Below are 21,429 nucleotides of genomic sequence, written 5' to 3' on the forward strand. Positions count from 1 at the left end.
ATCTGCACCAACTGCTCCGAATAGAAGAAAACATAATCAATCAGATGTTGATTGATATAAACAACAAAAATAATTTACTTAAGCTCTATCTCTTATAACCTTTTACACCTACATGTATTAAATGAGTAACAGCTTTTTAAAATTGAAATTCATTTTTAGTGAAAATAAAATTATATTATCAAGGTGGTGTGTAAATCAAATTTGATTTAATAAAGTACTTACCTGATATAATTTAATTTTGAATATAAATTTTGAATTTTAAATCTTCCTAATCAAATTACTATTTAAGTAATGCATATGGTGTGCTCCATAGACTGGTTCGATAATAGTTTATTGAATTTTAGAAGTTTTTTTAATGAGTTGCTCATATCATTTGCTAAATTTGCTTGAGGCCATAATATATTATTATTATTATTCAATTGGCTAACGTTTGCTTCTCCAGTATACCAAGAAAGAAACCATTTCTTGGAGAAGTCAGCTTGGTGCTGACTGGCATCCAGGATTTTTAGGCTTTTTATTCATTCTTGGTCATTTTTTATGTTTGATGAAGCATGATTTTCTTCAGTCTACTTTCTCACGTTTTCTCTTCCTTTCTCTTGTCTTTTTCATTAATGTATTGGGGAAAATGAGATACTTCTATACCATTATTTAACATTATCCCACACCGGCTATGTTATCGTGTTCTTTTATCATACACTCCGCTAAGAGGGAAAGTGACCTGCTGGTTGAAGCAACGCTAGGAATTTAGACCTTCAAAAAGGAAGGTATACGTAAGTTGGACTAGGTCGTTGCAAAGTCTTCACCCAGAGAGAAGAAACTCTTGTAGTTCTATTTATTCAACTCATACAATCTGGTAATAATCTGCTGCTAAATTGCCTCTATCACCAATTAAGGGAAACTGCTTACTTTGACAATGCGCATTCCGTGTGCTAATTGTTTTTTAGATTTTGATCAAACGTGTACGGGGCTAATTATACGCATATTTCTTGCAATAAAATAAAATAAGGGAAAAACCAAACCTACTACCGTTGATTTGGTCATAATTATCACTTAATTTATTCTTTTGTGCTCTACTTCACTTCGTATTTAATGAGGTATAATGCAGGTCAATAAAAAGGATCAACCCGAAGCAAACTGCAAGCAAATTCCTTGAGCTTGCATTGATCCGCTAAAGTTCTACGAAGACAACGAGGGAGAACCCGTTATACATCTCTGTGTTACAGGTGATTTGTCTGTCACAAACTGGATCTTGTCATATTCCGTTTTCTCTGCAATTCATCTGATTAATGCATCTGCAATTCATAAAACGGTGATATAATTGATGAAACGGTGGAATTACTACTCTTGATGTTGAGCATTTCTGCAAGACTGATTGGGCTTGTTAACTGATATCTATATAAGAAACTAGAGTGTTTCTGTTGCATAATCGAGACCTAGTTATAGTAGATCGTGGTCAATTTCAACTTATAATTAATAAGAACGGGCTTACTAGTTGTTGAGATATTTTTCGGTTCAGGTGCTTTCAGAATATATCTTCATTTTACCCAAAATGGGTGTCAACTTTATAATTATGAAAAGAGCTGTACCCTTGTATACCATATTCTATTTTATTTATAGATATACCGTTGACTTGTTTCCTTTGGAAATGACAAGAACACACTATCCTGCTTGCCAAAAAAAAGTTTGTCATATTCCCCCATCTAACATTTGGTTTCAGACTTTCAAAAAAATGACAGATTCTTCTGAAAACTTTTGAAGATATTGAGTCAGATGAAGTTTTCTCAAATTTGTAGGACGTTTCAAATTATGTTCTGATTGAGATATTGTTGTCGAAATGTTTTTGTTTCGAAGAAGTGATATACTAGTTGGGGTATGACATGGTTAGCTGCCGTCTGCCAATCAAGCAGGTGAAGTTTAAGATACGAATCCGCATTCCCGTTCAAACAACTCAACAGCTGTAAGTTTAAATTTTTGTAGTATATTTGTTCCAAATTATTTTTAATAGGAAATGTGAATCCGAATATATGAAACTAGCGTCCTACATAGCCGAAATAACTTTATCAATTTTGATTCTTTGGATCTTGTTAATTAGCAAATAGACTAGCGTTTTGTCTATAGTATATTTGTTTCGAGAGATGTTTAATGGAAGACATGGACCAGAACATTAAAAACCAGAGTTTTGAATGATGACATAAATTTAATTATCCGAGAGCTAGTTATGGAAGGTCGTATTCAACTTGTATTCTTGACTCGTTTTTTTCATAGACTAGTTCCCCAACAGATGTTTTGATTTTAATAGTAAGGTAGTTTTGACCCGTTTGGTTAAACAGTTTAAATTAAATGAGATGAGATGTTTTGTTGAAAGTTGAATAAAATGTTGTTATAATATAATTTTTAAATATTAGTTTTATTTTGAGATTTGAAAAAGTTGAATTTTTTATTATATTTTATATGCAGAATTGAAAAATTTGTAATAATAAGATAAGATGAGATAGTTTAGATTTGGGTAAACAAACGAGGGTACATTTTAATAGCTAGATCTTACGAATCACTCCAATCTTGTCTCATCATACATTTTTCATGCCAAAACATATGAGAATAATAAAATATATATATAGGCCATATCATAAAGCACTCAAAGTGGATTTCGTGTGATCGAAAATCTTCTTGGGTAGTAATGTTTTATGGCGAATTGTGCATTCAATCCTTCTCCTACCAAAATCTTCATTTTTTTATTGGTGAGAAAATATTTTCTTGGAATTTGTTGAGATTCAAAATTGAAGGAAAAAATAGATTTCAACTTATTAACAAGAACCAGCTTATTAGTAGTTGAGATTTCTCTTTTTGTTCGGATGCTTTTAGATTATCTTCATTTTACCCAAAATAGGAGTTAATTTTATAATGAAAGGAGGCATATAATTGGCTACCTATTTTCTGTTTTATTTACAGCCATATCGTTGAGTTGTTACCTTTATATATTACAAGAACACATTCACAGTGTGGGTCTTTATGTCGAGTATTTGTTAAGAGTCATTACAAACTAATTTGGGATTGCTCATTTAGGGAAGGCCGTCGATATTGACAGGGCAGGGGTCTTCCGCTCGACCTTGTAGTATTCTCCGTCCATCTTCTTCAATTACGGACGGCCCAGCACCTGTAAGTTTTCATGTTTGTCGAATATTTTTTTTTTCTGAAATATGTTGAATGGAAAGTATGAACCAGAATATATATATATATATATGAAACTATAGTTTTGCTTAATCGATATAACTTTGTCAATTTGGATTTTTTGAATTGTGTTAAATAAATAGACTAGTTTCCAAACAGGTGTATTCAACGTGAAATAACATAAATTAATGTTTACACGGTAAAGTGTGCTAGGTATTATGATGCTGTCCAATCATGTCTGATCTTATAATTTTTATGCCAAAACTCAATAATTGCCGGAGTTTGCCTTATTCCCAATTCATGGTGTCTTTATACGAGTATTTATTAAACGACAATGTTTCTTAAAAAATTATAGCAATTCAACAGATATATCACACCATAAAAGAAGCGGCCACTTTCTACTTTACAATTTCTATAACAATTGGCATTGTCCCACTTATTTGCTTTGCCCTATTCTCACAAAACAACTCAAAATGACAACACTCCACTTAATGAACATGGCAACGCATCATTAGTTCTTCAACTAACTAAACTGTCATCTCCTCCCTTTCACTCCTTCTCATATTAACTTCCCACACTCGCACCATACTCCTCCACTCTAGCTCCCATCTCAACCTTTAATAAACCACTACCCTTCAAAACACCTTGCCCATAGGGTGGCGAAATCTCTCTCAAAGTTTTCACTAAGATTCCACTCGGCATCATCCAGTACTCCAGCTCCTTTCCATTGCACTAAAACTTCCACAACAGCTCTATTGTTAACTTCCTTGCTTCTACTTTCTAGAATGCATTCCAGTTCTAGTGTCAACTCCCCTCGCAGATCAACTGATGGTAGTGTAGAAAGAGGTGAAATTTGCTGACTCATTTTCATCTTTACACAAGAAACATGAAATATAGGATGGATTGAGGTATGCTGAGGAAGATCAAGTCTATAAGTAATTTGACCAAGTTTGTGTAATTTGGAAAGGCCCAAAGAACCTTGCAAAAAGTAAAAAATTTTGCCTACCAACCAAGGAGTGTTTTCTGTTGGCTAAAGCCTAATATACACTTAATCCCTCACTAAAAAGTCCCTATCAGTCATCTTCTTATCAAACTGAGATTTCATTATATCTTGATCTACAAGCAGATTCTAATTTAGGATAGTCAAAATTTGATCCCCCGGTCTTCAACAACTCCTTCACTGCCTGATTAGAAGTCAACCCCAAGATATAATTTTGTTCCCTCATAGGAGGTCTACCATACACTACCTCAGAGGGAGGCAACCTGGTGGAAGTGTGACACCCCCAACTCCAACATACAGAAACACTAGAATCGAGACGTCGGGATGATGACAACATGGGTCACGCATCCCATCAATGAGTGCCAAGTGTGTGTACATGTGAAAGTGTATAAAAAAACAAAAAAAACAACGCAACAGATAATTAAAGTCAATCCACTAAGTACCAAAATTGTTTAATGCAAATTTGCTTAAACACAAGCGTACCAAAATACTACAGTTAATCAGCAAAGCATAATATAAGCCAAAAGACATAATTCAAAAGCGGGATAACAATTCCCAATATACAAGCAAATGGCACCAAATCATACCTCCAGCAGAGCCATCTCCTCAATCTCAGTCTCCTCATCATCTGCATCAAAATCTACAATACCACCGAATGGTACCGTAGGTAAGTGATAATCCAAACAACTCATGAGATAAAATATATAGATACAACTAACAAACATGCATGCATATGATGAATTATGCATGAGACCCAAAAATCATTTTTCCTGAAAATGAATATTTTCCAACTCACGCCAAAATCTCATTTTTGCCCAAAACATATATAGTCCATTAAAAACATATCCGCCATTTGAAAATGACCCAACATAAAATCCACCATTTTCCTAGAAAATATCCCACACATTTCCACTAATCAAATCTCACAATTTTTTCAGAAAATGACCCATATAGAAAATCTACAATTTTTTCCAAAATTGGTCCATGTCCTTTAACCAAAACTCGCCATTTTCTTTTAGAAAATGGCCCATTATCCAATTGTCGAATTTTACCATATGGACCATAAGCTCCCCTAGGGATTATCCGCAGGTAACGACCACACATGTGACTTAGTAACGAGCGATACCCAGCTCCACGCCTAGCGCGTACCATGATCAAGCATCCTCTAGCCTCTGCTAGCATAGGGGCCACAAAGTTGGCATGATAGCATTACTGTATCATTCGAGCCTAATCACGCCCAATGACAACCCAAGGAATGTTACTCAATTTATTTCGCTCCCGAGTGACTAGAGGAGCTCCACTGAGATAATGACCCATCTTGGCTTGGAGTTGTGATACACACGCACCCAAAAATCCTTTTAATACTTGAAAACCCAGTTTCAAATATCCACATGAACATGTATGCACTTATGCTAAAACCCTGTTTTCATTTCCAACACATGAACATGCATGCACTTATGCAATCTATGACACAAAACAAATAAATCCCAACATCAACCAATCATACAAATAACTCTGTCCTCCAATCCATCCGACCCCCGACTCCTCAGACTAAGTCTGGCACAACCAACCAACTCACAGTAAAATAAGTGTTAGTGCAAAAATATAATTAAATCTCAACAGTTTTTTTGGAAAAATACTTACAGCGCTTTAAAGCCAATATTTATGAAAGATCACGCACCCGATTTAACTCCCAAAAACTATCTCGAAAATAAACCACCAAAAATTATCGTTTTGGAGACTAAAATAGGTTTCGAAAACAAGGGGATTTGGAGTAATATTTTTGGGTAACAAAGGACTGATTTACTAGGATAAAATCAGAATGTTGTGACTGGAAGACAAGGTTCATGGCAGAGGAAAATAACCAAGAAAAACCCAAAGTGAAGCTCACGGATTGGGCTAAACAGGGCACTAAAAATGGAGCTAAAAAAAGGCTCGGTTTTGAGGCCAAAACACCCAAAAATATGCAAGGTTTTCCCCAAAATCTAGCACATTAAAATACTAGAGAAAGAAAAGAGGAAAATGGAGCATCAAGCTTCGCGTTTGGAGGCAAAACAGAGCACAAAATAAGGGGCCAAAATAGGTCACGATTCAAGGGGAAAAATAAGAGAAAAGCAAGGGTTTCTACACCACAATAACAAGAAATACATAAGAAAAGAAGAAGAGGAAAGAGGTGCACAAAAGCTTTGGCCAAACCTGCAACAATGGTGAGAAACCCATGAAATAAAAATGCAACAAAAGAGAAGAGAGAGGTTTCGTTTTACAGCAAAAATAAGAAACAAATGCAAGATAAAATAAATGCAAGCTAATGCAAAGAAGAAGGTGGAAGGAACGGCGGCACAAGAGAGGAAGAAGGAGTCGTTTGGCTACAGGGAAAGAAGAACAAAAATGAAGAAGAAGAGAAAGGAAGTGGACATTGCAAGAAACAGGGGAGAAGAAAAGAGAAGAAGCCCTAAGGGCACACGACCAAAAACGATGTTGTTTAAGGTAAATTAAGGGGCTGGGTTTCAAGAGTAACGAGCTGGGCCCGGAATTGAATGGGCTTGGGCCCAAAAATGAAGGGAAATATACAATAAAAAGAGCCCAGTCCGAAATATAAGGATCTAAGAAATAAAAAGGCACAATAGAATAAATAAAAGACAATTAAAACTGTCTACAACTCAATATTAATAAATTAAAATATTTAATGCCCAACAATAGAATATTTAACTAGAGTCATTTAAATGCAAAACAATAATTAATAACAAGAAAGCATATTAAAATAAATTGCACAACTTAAAAATCATAAAATAAATCCAACAAATAACACATTAAATTTAAAACAAGAGAGCCATAAACTACAATAAATAAAATAATCTTTGAATAAAAATACATGTAAATACAGGGTATTACATCCTCCCTCCCTTAAATAAAATTTCGTTCTCGAAATTTGCAAGGTCAAACATTAATGCTAAAGCAAGTTGTAAGATTCGACTAAGAGCAGGCTTGGAAAACATGCCGCCAATCACTCAAACAAATACGGATACTGTTCCCTCATGTCCGCTGCTAACTCCAAATAGAAATCTTGAGCTAATGGATCTCCCCATGCCACTTTTACCAAAGGTATTGAGTTGGGTCTCAATCTTTGCTCTTTCCAATCCACAATTTGCGTCGGGCAACTTCATAAGTAACACCTGGCTATAGCTGAATGCGTCTGGGTTGACAAAACACTGCACTTGCTGTCCAAAGCTCTTCTTGAACGATGATACATGGAATACATCATGAATTTCTCCAAAATAATCTGGCAATGCAACTCTATAAGCAATGGGCCCTACCTTCTCCAAAATTTGAAAAAGGGCTAACATACCTTGGACTAAGTTTTTCTTTCTTACCAAAATGCTTAACATCTTTCATGAGAGAGACTTTGAGATAAATCAAATCACCTTCCTTAAAATATAAGTCTCTTCTCCTCATGTTCGCATAACTTTTCTGACGACTCTACGCTGCCACCATTTTATCCCTTATAATCCAAACTTGACTTTGAATTTCTTGGATTATCTTGGGCCCAATTAACTTACTCTCGCCAACTTTATCCCAACACAACAGTGATCTGCACTTCCTCCCATAAAGAGCTTCATATGGTGCCATCTGAATGGATGCATGGAAACTATTGTTGTAAGCAAATTCTATAAGTGGCAGATGATTTTCCCAACTTCCTTGGAATTCCATAACACAAGCTCGTAACATATCCTCAAGAGTCTGAATAGGCGCTCCGACTAACCATTGGTTTGCGAGTGATACACAGTACTAAACTTCAATTTTGTACCTAAAGCTGCCTGCAAACTCTTCCAAAAATGAGACATGAACCGTAGGTCCCGGTCCGACAGAATACTCTTGGGTATCCCGTGCAACCACACTATCTCTTTAACATAAACCGAGTCAACTTTCCCAAAGAGTCGGTATTATTGATAGGCAAGAAATGGGCACTCTTAGTCAACTGATCAACAGCCATCCAAATCAAGTTCTTTCCACTAGGAATCCTTGGTAAGCGCACTACAAAATCCATAGCAATGTCATCCCACTTCCACTCAGGAGTAAGGAGAGGTTGAAGTACACCAGTAGGTCTTTGATGCTCAGCTTTAACTTGATGGCACGTGTCACATCTCTCAATGAACATGGCGATATCCTTTTTCATCCCTTCCCATCAGTAATTTCTCTTTTAGTCTCGATACATCTTTGTGCTTCCAAGATGAACTGAATAAGGAGCCGTATGAGCTTCTACCAAAATTCATTTCTTAAATTCTGAATCTTGAGGAATTACTCTACAATTATGAAACCGAAGAGTATCATCCTTATCCAAACTGTAGTATGAAGGTCCTTTAGATTTCCTGACACTCTTCGTGATATCTAAAAACTTCAGGTCCTTTCTCTAGAGTCTTTAATTCCTCAAAATCAATCACTCAAACATCAAGAACTGAAGATAACACTTCTTGCTGTGAGCTCTCAATAAGAAGCCTTCTCATCCCACAAAAAAGTGTGTAACAACCCCGCCCTGGGAAGGGTGGAATCGTTACGTACATACATGTCCTTATTTCCTTCTTTTCTTTCCCTCTCTTTTTAAATTGGTTCTTCTAGGAATATGCGATCAACACGAACATGTCACACATGTACTTTAAATTTCTAATTTAATAAAGGAACACCTGATGGACATTCTATTCAACATTCATCCATAAGAGACTCTTAGAGTCCATCATATGTTCATAAAAACATAACTATTCTAGTTAAGAAGGGACTCCATCCCTACCATACATACAATAAGGCACTATGTCAATGTATAAGGGTTTACTATCACCCTACCATAACGGTTATACCATACGAAAAGATACATGGTTTAAAGTCAAATCCGACAAAACGTCTCGACAAGGGACTCAACCCAACATAAAAACATAACTTCCATAAACATAACCCATCATTCATGTAAGGTCGAACCAACAGGGAATACACTAAACGTCTACCTCTCCCTCTACAGTAGTGCCCTACTCTCCAGCCTTTTCATCATTACCTAGACATGTAAAACATAAACACAAAGTGAGTCTAATACTCAGTAAGCATTACACCATGCCGTTAACGTACTAATCATCTATTCTTTTTCTTTTGAAAACATGCAAACATAAACATTTAAACAATACTTTCATGCATAATATTTAAACAATACTTACATGCATAAATGTTTAAACAATACTTTTATGCATAAACATTTAAACAATACTTTTATGCATAACATTAAAAAAATACTTCCATGCATAAATAGTTAAGAGTTTAGTCATGCTTTCATGCACACACTTGCTTCATACTTTCATGCATACGTTTAAATCATACTTTTATGCATGCATTTACATCATACTTTCATGCATACATTTACATCATATTTTCATGCATACCTATACTTTCATCTTTCACTTTCATTTGGCCGGTACACACTTTTAGGCCCCGTGTGTTAGGGTTAGCTATCTTTTGGACCTAATTCTGCCCATGGTCGCGGGTTAGGAATCCCTTTCCATCAGGGTGTAGCACTGGGTGCACCACCAGTAGTACTTACCTGGCATTGCAATCTGCCTAATCCTTTGGTACAATCATTCATTTATTAGGCATGGCTATTACGTAATTTCATACATTAAAACATTCATTTCCTTTCAGTCCTTCCTTCTTTCATTTAGTCATTTTTATTTAATAGTTCATTCATAGAAAAACGTCATGCAGTTATGTAATTTCATACCTTAACATTCTTTTCATTTCTTTTCTTTCTTTGCGGTTAAACATTTTCATTATCTTTTCTTAGTCCAATGAATATGCATTTATTTTTGAAAAATAGCATTTCATGTCATGTTACGTATAAATAAGATGTTAATACTTTGAGAGAGCATGTATGAAAATCTCATGACTTAACATCTATGTGCGTGCATTACCATATACACCTACACATAATTATAATCGATAGGGTGCTTAACAGGGGCTACCAAGGAAGGCTTGTACATAATATAAGTTCATTTACTCTTTAATTAGAGGAACGTTTGAAAAGAGATAGAGAGATATTCTTTCACAAGAGAGCTTGGCGTAGGAGCATAGTCATACCTACTTACCTCTATGCTCCTCGATACTTTCAATCGTCAATATAAGTGCTATTCTAATAAATAATAAATGTGTTGATACTCATCTAATATCCTTTAAGCCTCTCTTTAAACCAGAAAGCTATAATATTGCAATCTAACATCCTTTCTACCCTTAACATTATCTTAGTTAACTAACCTCTCATCTAACCTTTACAAGAGTAACATAATTAATAGTAGAGCATGTTATACTCTAATTGCACAAGCAATATCTAATAGTTTAGATAACATCTCCCATTAGAATTAAACATAGCATAAAGTATAGCAAAATTACCCATTAAACAAATTGTAAAACCTTTAAACACTCGAGCTTATGCTTTACCCATTTTATACATTTTAAAAGCAAGGTATAACTTATAAAACCCAAGCAAATCTCTAAATAAGTCTCAACATAGTACACATGGCATCAACATATATATATATATCAAAAGATCAACTAACATCAATTATGACTAATCAAGTTAGTTATTAAAAATACCATTTTTAAATATAGGAGAAGTACATAGTAAATTCCCTAAATAAATTTCGGTTTGGGCCAAAAACAAAGCATACATGTTTATTTGCAATATAAGAATTTAAATACATCAACACATAAGCTAAACAATTTAGTTGGCTTCTAAAATACATCAAAATCAAAAGAGTTAAATTAGGATATTTACCTTAAGCTCCTAGCTTCTTTCAAGAGGTAAAGTGGAGGAGAAAAGAGGGAAACTTGATTTCTTGAAGAGGAGAAGAAAAGAGGGAAAGTGGCATTGGCTAGCATGGAAAGGGAGGTGAAGAAAACTTGTTCTTCATTTCATGGGTGTAGACTGACGGGTTCAAGGGATAAAGGCTTAATTGCCTTTTGGTCAAAGCTTGTCTTACAAGCTTGGGAGGTAGACTAACGGGTTCAACAAGGAGATAAGGATTTATGTCACTTGGTCAAAGCTTATCTCACAAGCTTGTAAGGATGACCAATGGATAAGGAGAAGACTTGAAGGATTTGTCTTTTATCTTTTTCCCTTCTTTGATTGCTTTAGGTGTAGACTTGGAGGAAGGAAGAAGATTTATTCGTCTTTGCTTAAAGTAACCGACGGAAAGGGGGAGGGAAAAAGGCCAAGTCTTGGTCAAACCTTACGTTGAAATCTTAAGGAAATGGATGACTAGGATTAATTGTAGGAAGATAATTACTTTACCTACCAAATCCAATGGTGGGAATCATTTGGACTCTTTCATAAATAATAAAAATTTGGGGGGCTTTAAGAGAAAATACTATAAGGCCTTAAAATCATGTACTTAATTATTTTAATAATCCACATAAAAATAAAACACAACCATCTTAAAATAAAATAGTAAGATGATAAGATAATAAAAACAATCTTTATCTTAAAAGTCTCACATCACACAGGAAAAATTTGGCGGAAGTGGTAGGGTTTGGGAGCTATTTTGGCACCACTTTTCTCCAGTTCGTGAGGTCCATTTGGAGTTAAATTAATTAGCGTAGAGATGAGTTCGACGGGTGGAGGTGGCGGAGGTGGGTCGACCAAGGGTGGGAGGGGCAAACCAAAGGCCTCGAAGTTGGTGTCTAGGTCACAGAAGGCTGGACTTCAGTTCCCGGTGGGGAGAATCGCTAGATTTCTCAAGGCTAGCAAGTATGCTGAGTGTGTCGGTGTCGAAGCTCCCGGAAGAACATAATTGTGCCGAGGCACATCCAACTTGCAGTGAGAAACGATGAGGAGCTGAGCAAGCTTTTGGGCTCTGTTACCATTGCTAATGGAGGCATCCTGCCTAATCTTCACCAGACTCTTCTGCCCAAGAAGGTTGGGAAAGGGAAGGGTCCTGAAGGCCCTTCTCCTTTGCTTTGAAGCAACTTCCGGACTGAAGGTTAACTTGCAAAAATCAGAGATGATACCCATTGGAGGAGTTCGGCGTATCGGATAGTTGGCTAGTATTTTGGGATGCACGATCGCGGTGTTACCTATGACATAATTGGGGCTTCTGTTGGGGGCAGTTTTGAGAGTGGCTCCAATATGGGATTCAGTTATAGAGAAAGTGGAAAGTCGTCTAGCCGGTTGGAAGAGATTGTACTTGTCAAAAGGCGGAAGGATTACACTGATTAAGAGTACTCTATCGAATCTACCTACCTATTTTTTGTCATTGTTTCCTATTCCAGCAAAGGTGGCAATCCGATTGGAGAAACTTCAAAGGGATTTCTTGTGGGGTGGATTGGGAAAGGAACACAAATTTCATCGGAAAATGTATGAAGCCCTATCTCGAACGGGGGTTTGAGTATTAGAAATATGAAAACCTTCAATCGAGCGTCGCTAGGTAAATGATTGTGGAGGTATCATAAGGAACTTGAATTCCTTTGGAAGACGGTAATAGAGAGCAAATATGGGGAATTATGGGGGGGTTGGTGCACAAAAGAAGTGAGAGGAGCAAATGGAGTGGGTTTGTGGAAACATATAAGAAGAGGGTGGGAGGTGTTCTCACACCATACTCGATTTCGTCTAGGAGAAGGAGATTGCATAAAGTTCTGGTATGACACATGGTGTGACCATGTTGCTCTAAAGGAATCTTTCCCCGCACTATTTAGAGTAGCAAGAGATACTGAAGCTTTAGTAGCAGAAGTAAGGGTAAGATCTGGGGAGCAAATCCAATGGAACATCAACTTTAGTAGGGCGGCATAAGATTGGGAGGTGAGCAGTTTTGAAGCTTTTTACAGCCTTCTGTATTCAAGTGAAGCGAGTATTTCACAGGATAGTCTATGGTGGATACCTATAGCTAAAGGCATTTTTTCGGTGCACTCTTTTTATAAGTCTCTTATTCAAGAGACACCTGCCCAGTTCCCTTGGAGAAAGTTATGGAGACATAAGGCACCTCCCAAAGCTGCGTTCTTTTTGTGGATAGCATCCCTAGGCAAGATTCTTACTACTGATAATTTGAGGAAGCGTAGGTTGATCATCTTAAATTGGTGTTGTATGTGTAGGAAATGGGGTGAATCGGTGGACCATCTCTTAATACATTGCGAGATAGCAAGAGGGTTATGGAATGAGGTGCTGGGCAGAATCGACTTGGCTTAGGTTATGCCTAAGAAGGTGGCAGGAGTAGTGGCTATTTGGACAAATATGAGAGGCAACCAACAGATAAAAGAGGTGTGGAAGATGATACCCATATGGATCATGTGGTGTTTATGGCAAGAACGTAATGCAAGGACCTTCGAAGACAAAGAGAGATCGATGGAGGAATTGAAAGTTTTCTTTTTTAGAACTCTATGTATTTGGACCATAGCGGTTGATTTTAATGGCTTAGAGCTACATGATTTTCTGATGTCCATAGTCCAAACGTAGCGATGGAAACTATACTTTGTATCGAGCAATTGCCTATTCTTTTGATAATATAATTTATTTACTTATAAAAAAAATCTTTATCTTAAAAAATTTAAATTAAAGAATTAATAGAAAATGAAATGATGTAAGGACCTAAGTAGTAAGACTTGGGTATTACAAAGTGAGTCCAACCCTAATGCCTCAGCCTCATCCACCAAATGAGACTTCCGACTCAACGCATCTGCAACTAGATTCGCTTTCCCTAGATGATACTTGATCTTGCACTAACCATCACCTCTGTCTCATATTGAGGTTCTTCTGAGAAAATAGATGTTTCAAACTCTTGTGATCAGTGTAGACTTCACAAACTTCTCCATACAAATAATGTTGCCAGACCTTAAGAGCAAACACTACCGCTACCAATTCCAAATCATGTGTGGGATAATTCTTCTCATGATCTTTCAACTGACAAGATACATAAGCAACAACTAGTCCCTCTTGCATAAGAATGAATCCTAATCCAAACTTGGATGCATCGCTAAAAACCACAAACGGCTTGTGCAATTTAGAAAGTGCCAACACAGGCGCTGCTGTCAGTCTCTTCTTCAACTCTTGGAAACTTCTCTAGCACTTTTCTGACCAAACAAACTCAGTATTCTTCATAGTCAAAGCAGTGAGAGGTATGGACAACCAAGAAAATTCTTCCACAAATCTCCGATAATACCGTTAAGTCCCAAGAAACTCTAATCTCACGCACCATTGAAGGACACAACCATGTCAAAACAGCTTCCACCTTGCTATGATCTAAGGTCACACCATCTTGGAAAATTACATGTCCAAGAAACCTGACTTCTTCCAACCAAAATTTACACTCACTAAACTTTGCATACAACTGGTGTTCTCTTAACTTCCCAAGCACCAGATGAAGATGATAAGCATGTTCTTCCAAATCTCGAGAATAAATCAAAATATCATTGATGAAAACCACCATAAAAGAATCCAAGTAAGGTTGGAATACCCAATTTATCGAATCCATAAAAGCTGCAAGGGCATTAGCCAACCCAAAAGGCATAACTTTAAACTCATAATGCCATACCTCAACCTAAAGGTAGTCTTGAGTACATCCTTATCTCTTATCCTTAATTGGTAATACCCCGATCTCAAGTCAATCTTTTGAGAAAACAGTTGCTCCTTGAAACTGATCAAACAAGTCATTGATCTGAGGGAGAGGGTACTTATTCTTGATAGTCACCTTATCAAGTTCTCCAACTCTTTCAACTCAGCCAGTGCCATACGGTAAGGAGCCTTGTGCACAGGAGCCACTCCAGGTTCCAAATCAATGGTGAACTCCAACTCGCGAACTGGAGGCAACCCTGGCAAATCATCCATAAACACATATGGAAATTCTTCCACAATTGGGATATCCACTAGAGACTTCTTCTCAAATGGCGTAAACACACTTGAACCAAAAAGGCATCCGCTCCACAAACTATATCACTCTTTCCTTGAATTGCATATATAATTGCTTACCTCTCCTTCAACCTACTTCCCACAAATTCCAAATAATCTCCTTCTGGGATTTGAAAGCTACTTACTTAACTCCAACAATTGATATTGGCAAAATATTGATACAACTAGTCCATTCCAAGGATAATATCGAACACTAGCAACTTGAACACAATTAAATATGCCTCAAGAGTCATCCTACCAAAATCCAAAGGATAGCCTAATGCGACTTTAGAGCAGAACACAATGTCACCATTAATGAGAGTCACCACCAAAGATAATAAGGGCTCTATGACTAGATTACACAATCGTGCAAAAGTGGTTGACACAAAATACTGAGATGCCCCAGAATCAAATATAAAAAACATACAAATGAACTCTACTTGTAATCACCTCAGCATCCTACGTCTTTGGTGCCTTGTCATCAACTTCTCCAAGAGTAACAACATAAACTTAGGCTTGCACAACTTGCCTTTGATTATTCCTTCCACCACGTCAACCTCCACGGCTTCCTTGAACTAGGTTAGGACACTCACAAGCAAAGTCTCCCTGCTGGCCATCATTGAAACACCGAGTCCCACTTTGTGGGCACTCAGCACCGTGGGCTCTGTTACACCTACTGCAAACTAGAGTTTGGTCTCCCACACGTCTATCAGAGGCTAACTGTGATTGGGCATCAATCTTCTGTACAAACTTTTGAGGCAAACTAGAACTATTCCCTTAACTAGCAAAACTCTGCCTCTTCTGACCCGGAGGGTAGCCTACCACAAAACTATTCTCACGGCAATGGTGGCCATATCAACTAACCTCTAAAAATTTATAATCTAATGACAAGCTACCTATCTGTGTATATCATGTCCCAGACCCTCCTGGAAATGCTCAGCCTGCATCTCTTCCGTGGCAATGAGGTGAGTAGCAAATCGCTCGAGCTCCATAAATATCCGGGCATATTATTCAACAGTCATAATTCCTTGGACCAGACTATTAAATTCTCACACCCTTTTTCACCTCACAAAAAGGGGAAAGAAACAGTCATCAAATTCTTTCTTGAAACGTTGCCAAGACATAGCAGCAAAAGATCCAAACTCCATCACTTGAAGTTCCCTCTTGGTTTTCCACCAATTAGCCGCATCACCTTGCAGCAGATAACTCGCATATAGCACTTGTTGAGCCTCAGTGCATCCACAAACTTCAAACGTCCTCTCTAAATCTTGAATCCACCTTCCAACCCAAACTGGATCCTCTTCACTATTGAAAAAAGAAGTCCTATATGCTAAAAAGCACTCGTAGGTGCATCCGACTTGCATAGTTCTGTTCTGATCTCCTTACGGCAACCAAAAATTTTGTTGAAGGAATTTCATCATTTGTTTTAATGCCCTAGCCATGGTATAGTTCCCATTGCCTTGTGGCAAATCATTCTCAGGCTCATGGGACAGCCTTCTCGGTCTTACCATCTTCCTGCCATAGCATAACCTTTAACCCCAATTAAACTCCGGGCAAAACAAAACAAGGTAAAATAAAACCAAATAAAATAGGTTCCATAAATAAAATAACATAAATTCTACTTGAATAAAATCAAATTAAATAAAAATAATTTCCAATTACAACTTTAAAATTTTCTGGGACTGCACCAACGAGACATGTGTTTTACCCAGAGCCAAACAACTTTGATACCAGCTATGACGCCCCCAACTCCCACATATGAAAACACGGGAATTGAGGGATTAGAATGATGACAACACAGGTCATGCAACTCATTGATAAGTGCCAAGTGTGTGTAGATGCAAAAATGTATTAAAGTCAGTCCACTAAGTACCATAATTGTTTAAATACAAATTCGCTTAAACACAAGCGTATCAAAATATTACAGTTAACCAGCAAAGCATAATATAAGCCAAAATACATAATTCAAAAGCTCGATAACAAATCCCAATATACAAGCAAATGGCACCAAATCACTTCTCCGGCGGAGTCGCCTCCTCAGGCTCAGCTTCCTCATCACCTGCATCAAAATCTATAGTACCATGGAATGGTATTGCAAGTAAGTAATAATTCAAACAAATCATAAGATAAAATATATAGATGCAACTAACAAACATGCATGCATATGATGGATTATGCATGAGACCCAAAAATCATTTTTTCCGAAAATGAATACTTTCCAACGTACGCAAAAATCTCATTTTGGCCCAAAATATATCCCATCTATTAAAAACATATCCGCCCCAACATAAAATCCACCATTTTCCAAAAAATGGCACACATATTTCCATTAATCAAATCTCATCATTTTCCCAGAAAATGGCCCATATAGAAAATCCACAATTTTTCCCAAAAATGGTTTGCATTTCCTTCAACAAAAACTCATTATTTTTCCAGAAAATGACCCATTATCCAATTATCAAGACCAATTATCTAATTTTACCGTATGCACCATGATCTCCCTTAGGGATCATCCACTCACTCTAGCTCTCATCACCACAGCGCAGGTAACGACCACGCATGTGATTTCGTAATGAGCGATCTCAGGTCCGCGCCCTGTGTGTACTATTGTAACGCCCATCCTTATGGTGGGTCCTTTTCATATTGATTTTAATAAAAATCGATGGGAATTACGATTCTTTTAAAAAAAAATTTCCATTCATGCCAGGACACAAAAGACTCCATGTCATAAATAAAATTCAGTTTTTTCTTAATTAAAGATTTCAGCGAAAAACATTAGATTTCATAATTAAAGTTTCTAGTATAAAATATCATGCCTAGGCCTTCGTGCTCTTCCCCTTAGGTTGTGCCCATCCTGATCTGTCATGCTCATCTTGTGTCTGGGAGGGCACACATAAAAACTAAAATGAGTCAATGACTCGTAAGCATTACTTCATACAGTTAAAATATAATAAAATAGATTTTCAATTATGCATTTATCATTCCATACATACATATCTTACATAGCATGCATATGTCTTTCTTTTCGTTTTAAAATGTTGCGAGGTGAGGTTTTTCTTTAAAACATGCTTTCTTCTTTAAAACAGTTCCCCATGCATCGCTGCCTTCATTTCTTGAAGAGTCTTTTCATGCATTTATCTTTTTACATACATTCCTGCATACATACATTCATGCGTTCATCTTTCTTACTTACGTTCATGCATTTAGTCCATACGTACATATATGTATACATTCTTAATATGCATCATTCATTCTTTTCACTTTCATTGGCCATAGCACAACGCCCCGTGTGCTGGGGTTAGCAATCTTTTGGACCTAATTCTGCCCGTGGCCACGGGCTAGAAATCCATTCTGTCACGGTGCAGCATTGGGTGCACTACCAGTACTACTTACCTGGCATTGTAATCTGCCTGTCCAGTCTATTCATTTGGTACCATTTCCATTCCAGTCCATGTGGCCTTTACATATTTTCATACATCATACATTCCTTTACAATTCTTTCCTTTCCTTTACAGTCCATTCTCTCATTTCAGTTCTTACAGTTCTTAAGTTTCTTACAGTTCTTACGGTTCTTCGGTTCTTACAATTCATAAAAGTTTTAATTAATAAAAAGGGTTTTCTCTCCTTTATTTTTATAAAAGTCGCTTTAAAATAAGTTTCTTTAAGAGAAAATGGTTTTCTTTCTTTTATCATAAGAAACGTTATTTGGAAAGAGTCATTTTTAGGAGAGAGAGTTATTTAAAACAAATTTGTTTTCTTTCTTTTCTTTTCAGTTTCAGTACTTACATTCCTTAACGGTTCTTACGTCTTTTAAAGCTTCGTTTTGTTCTTTTCGTGAACATACATATAATACGTACTACTTATAGCATCCATTCACATGCATAAACGTACATACTTTGGGTGCGTAAAAAGGGACTGCCAAGGAAGGTTACTATGTACTTATATTTGAAAACTTACCTTTTGTTCTTTTCTTCTTTAGTAAAACGTGTATTCATGGAGAAAATGTTTTGTTTTCCTCTTTTTTTTTTTTTTGAGAAAAGCTTTCGTCCTCTTCTTCGTTTGTATATAGAAAACTCTAAAAGAGTATGAATGTAATACTTACTTGGATTTCATGCCATACTCATTCCATGCAGTCCATTCTTGTGCGTGTCAGATGGCCACCTACATGCATACACATAACCTTACGTTATCATCTATCTAATGCATAAGTAACTATTCTAAAAATAGAACTATGCCTCACTTGGAACACTCTCCGTCCATCCCCGGACTCTTACGTTTCATTTACTATGCTAAAACCTTTTGGGTCCTATTCCTTAAAGTGAACCTCTGTGATTCACCTTAGGGTTAAGACACTAAGACCTCCGTCTCATCCTTCTATTTTCACAATCCGGCGCATGATTCTAACCGACAGAGTCATGTGTCCCAACCTTAGACAACTTTCCCATTACTACCTTCACGTATCCTAGCCCATATGAAATCTTTATTCCCATCCACTTAGGCTACATGAATTCAAGCCAACTCTGGGGCTACAACACCATATAACCATGCTGAGGACAGCTTACCCATTGTATATGGTAAACCTGTCTAGTACACATGTCTCGTCAGAGACACCTGTATCTCATCCCCTTCTATCACTTAAGAGTAACTTATAGCTCCAATGGACGCCCGCTTGTATAAACAAGCTCATACTCCAATACCAATTTGCTCAGACCCGGTCTATAGGACTCTTCTTACTTCTCGACCCTTTACAAGTTCATCCCAACACTTGATAGGAGAGGATTGCATCCACAAATGCACCTCTGTCACGTCACGTAGTTCGAGACTAATCCCAAGTCACGTCACAATACCCATCATGCTTCCACCACACGCTCTGATACTTTTCCACCACTTCCATATACTCTTAACCATAGTCAACCACAAAGTGACACCCGTCACCCCGGACTACGGGCCACATCACCAATACTTCAGGACACTGTTACACAGTTCCCGCCACTTGATAATAGGACTGCATCCAGAAATGCGCGTCTGTCACATTATGCAGCTTGAGACAAATTCCCAAATAATAGCAAGACGTCCATTGTGCTTCCACTGCACTCTTTGATACCTTTTTCACCGCTTCACACATACCTTCAACCACAAGTTAGCCTCAAGGCAACACCCGTTACCTCGGACTACAGCCACATCACCATTGCTTTGGGACACTATTACACAGTTTCCCGACGCTGCACCATTCACTCCACACTTCTCTGCTATGCCATCCAACCCTTCGTGAGTCGTGACACACCATCCGGTGTATCACGACCTATCATAGAGTACACTCACGTGAACTGTCTTTCATCCACACTATGACAAACATCACTATGATACACGTCTCATGGTGCATCGCTAAGTGACATGGAGTATTTCGCTACGACACTTATTAACACGATGCACACCAAACAGTACATCGCCATACAACATGGAGTATGCTCCATGTGCACTCCCTTCCTTATACGCCACACATCACTACAGCGCACATCACACGGCGCGTCACTCCACTACACAGAGTATGCTCCACGCGTACTCTCTTCACACTTCACACCGTATTACAACCACGGCGTCCATCTCGCACCCATACTTCATAGCACAGTCCACAATACTACACATTGAAGCCCAATACTTCACAACTACACTTCACTTCACAATTACACAGCGAACTCCACAAATACTAACTACACAGTGTACAATTCAACTAATCAACTACTATAAATATAATTAACAAAGGATAGAGGGTTATACCATCGATGGGATAGCCCATGCGTCGCTCGCTGCTCATCACGATCAAGCATCGGAGGACCCTATGTGGCGATAACATCGCGTACGGTGGCTGTCCACCACATAAAGTGGCAGTTTGGGCTGAGAATAGCTAGGTGTGGCCTTGGAAAGGCTCATGATGGCCTCGCGGTGGTCAAAGGTGGCGGAGCACAGCGGCATCACGTCGTGAACAGTAAATCTGAAAAGGTGGGAGGTTGCTTGAGATGGATGAAGGCCATAGAACTTCTTAGAAAGCTAGGGAAAGGTAGAGGAAGATGTAGTGAAGCTGTGGTGGCGAGGTGGTGGCCATACAGTGGCTCACGGCTGTGGATCGGCCTCATGAAGTGAAACACGGCCTTGGAGACTGAGGGGGAGTGAGAGCTGTACAAAGCTCTGTTGGGCATGAAATTTTTTGGAGAAAGTCATGGTGATGAGAGGAACAAAGTGGTGGCGGTGAAACATCATGGGTAGCCGTGTACGGCGGCGCACGGTGGTGCAACTGAAACTCTAGCTATGGAGACCCATCAGAGAAAAAGAGAGAGTTGAGGAAAAGAAAGACATGATG

At 37.7% G+C, this 21,429-nt stretch overlaps 1 protein-coding gene, 1 long non-coding RNA gene and 1 pseudogene across 2 annotated transcripts in view; 2 read left to right on the forward strand and 1 right to left on the reverse strand.

The window, feature by feature from the left end:
- Nucleotides 1–1,124: 1,124 nt before the first annotated feature.
- The window catches only part of LOC122278312 (ankyrin repeat-containing protein ITN1-like), a 41,295-nt gene continuing 20,990 nt past the window's right edge, over nt 1,125–21,429 (forward strand). The window contains exons 1-3 of the mRNA XM_043088501.1: nt 1,125–1,223; nt 1,852–1,957; nt 3,064–3,156. The gene's annotated coding sequence lies outside the window, so the exon portion shown is untranslated. The remainder of the gene's footprint in view (nt 1,224–1,851; nt 1,958–3,063; nt 3,157–21,429) is intronic.
- Nucleotides 4,605–6,784, reverse strand: LOC122278314. Its single transcript, XR_006229324.1, has 2 exons — nt 5,813–6,784; nt 4,605–4,808 (listed from the first exon to the last, which is right to left on the reverse strand). It is a non-coding gene; the product is annotated as an uncharacterized LOC122278314 (long non-coding RNA).
- LOC122278472 lies at nt 11,800–12,158 on the forward strand (annotated as a pseudogene).

Source organism: Carya illinoinensis, chromosome 10 (genome assembly GCF_018687715.1).
Source record: "Carya illinoinensis cultivar Pawnee chromosome 10, C.illinoinensisPawnee_v1, whole genome shotgun sequence".
Taxonomy (NCBI): Eukaryota; Viridiplantae; Streptophyta; class Magnoliopsida; order Fagales; family Juglandaceae; genus Carya; species Carya illinoinensis.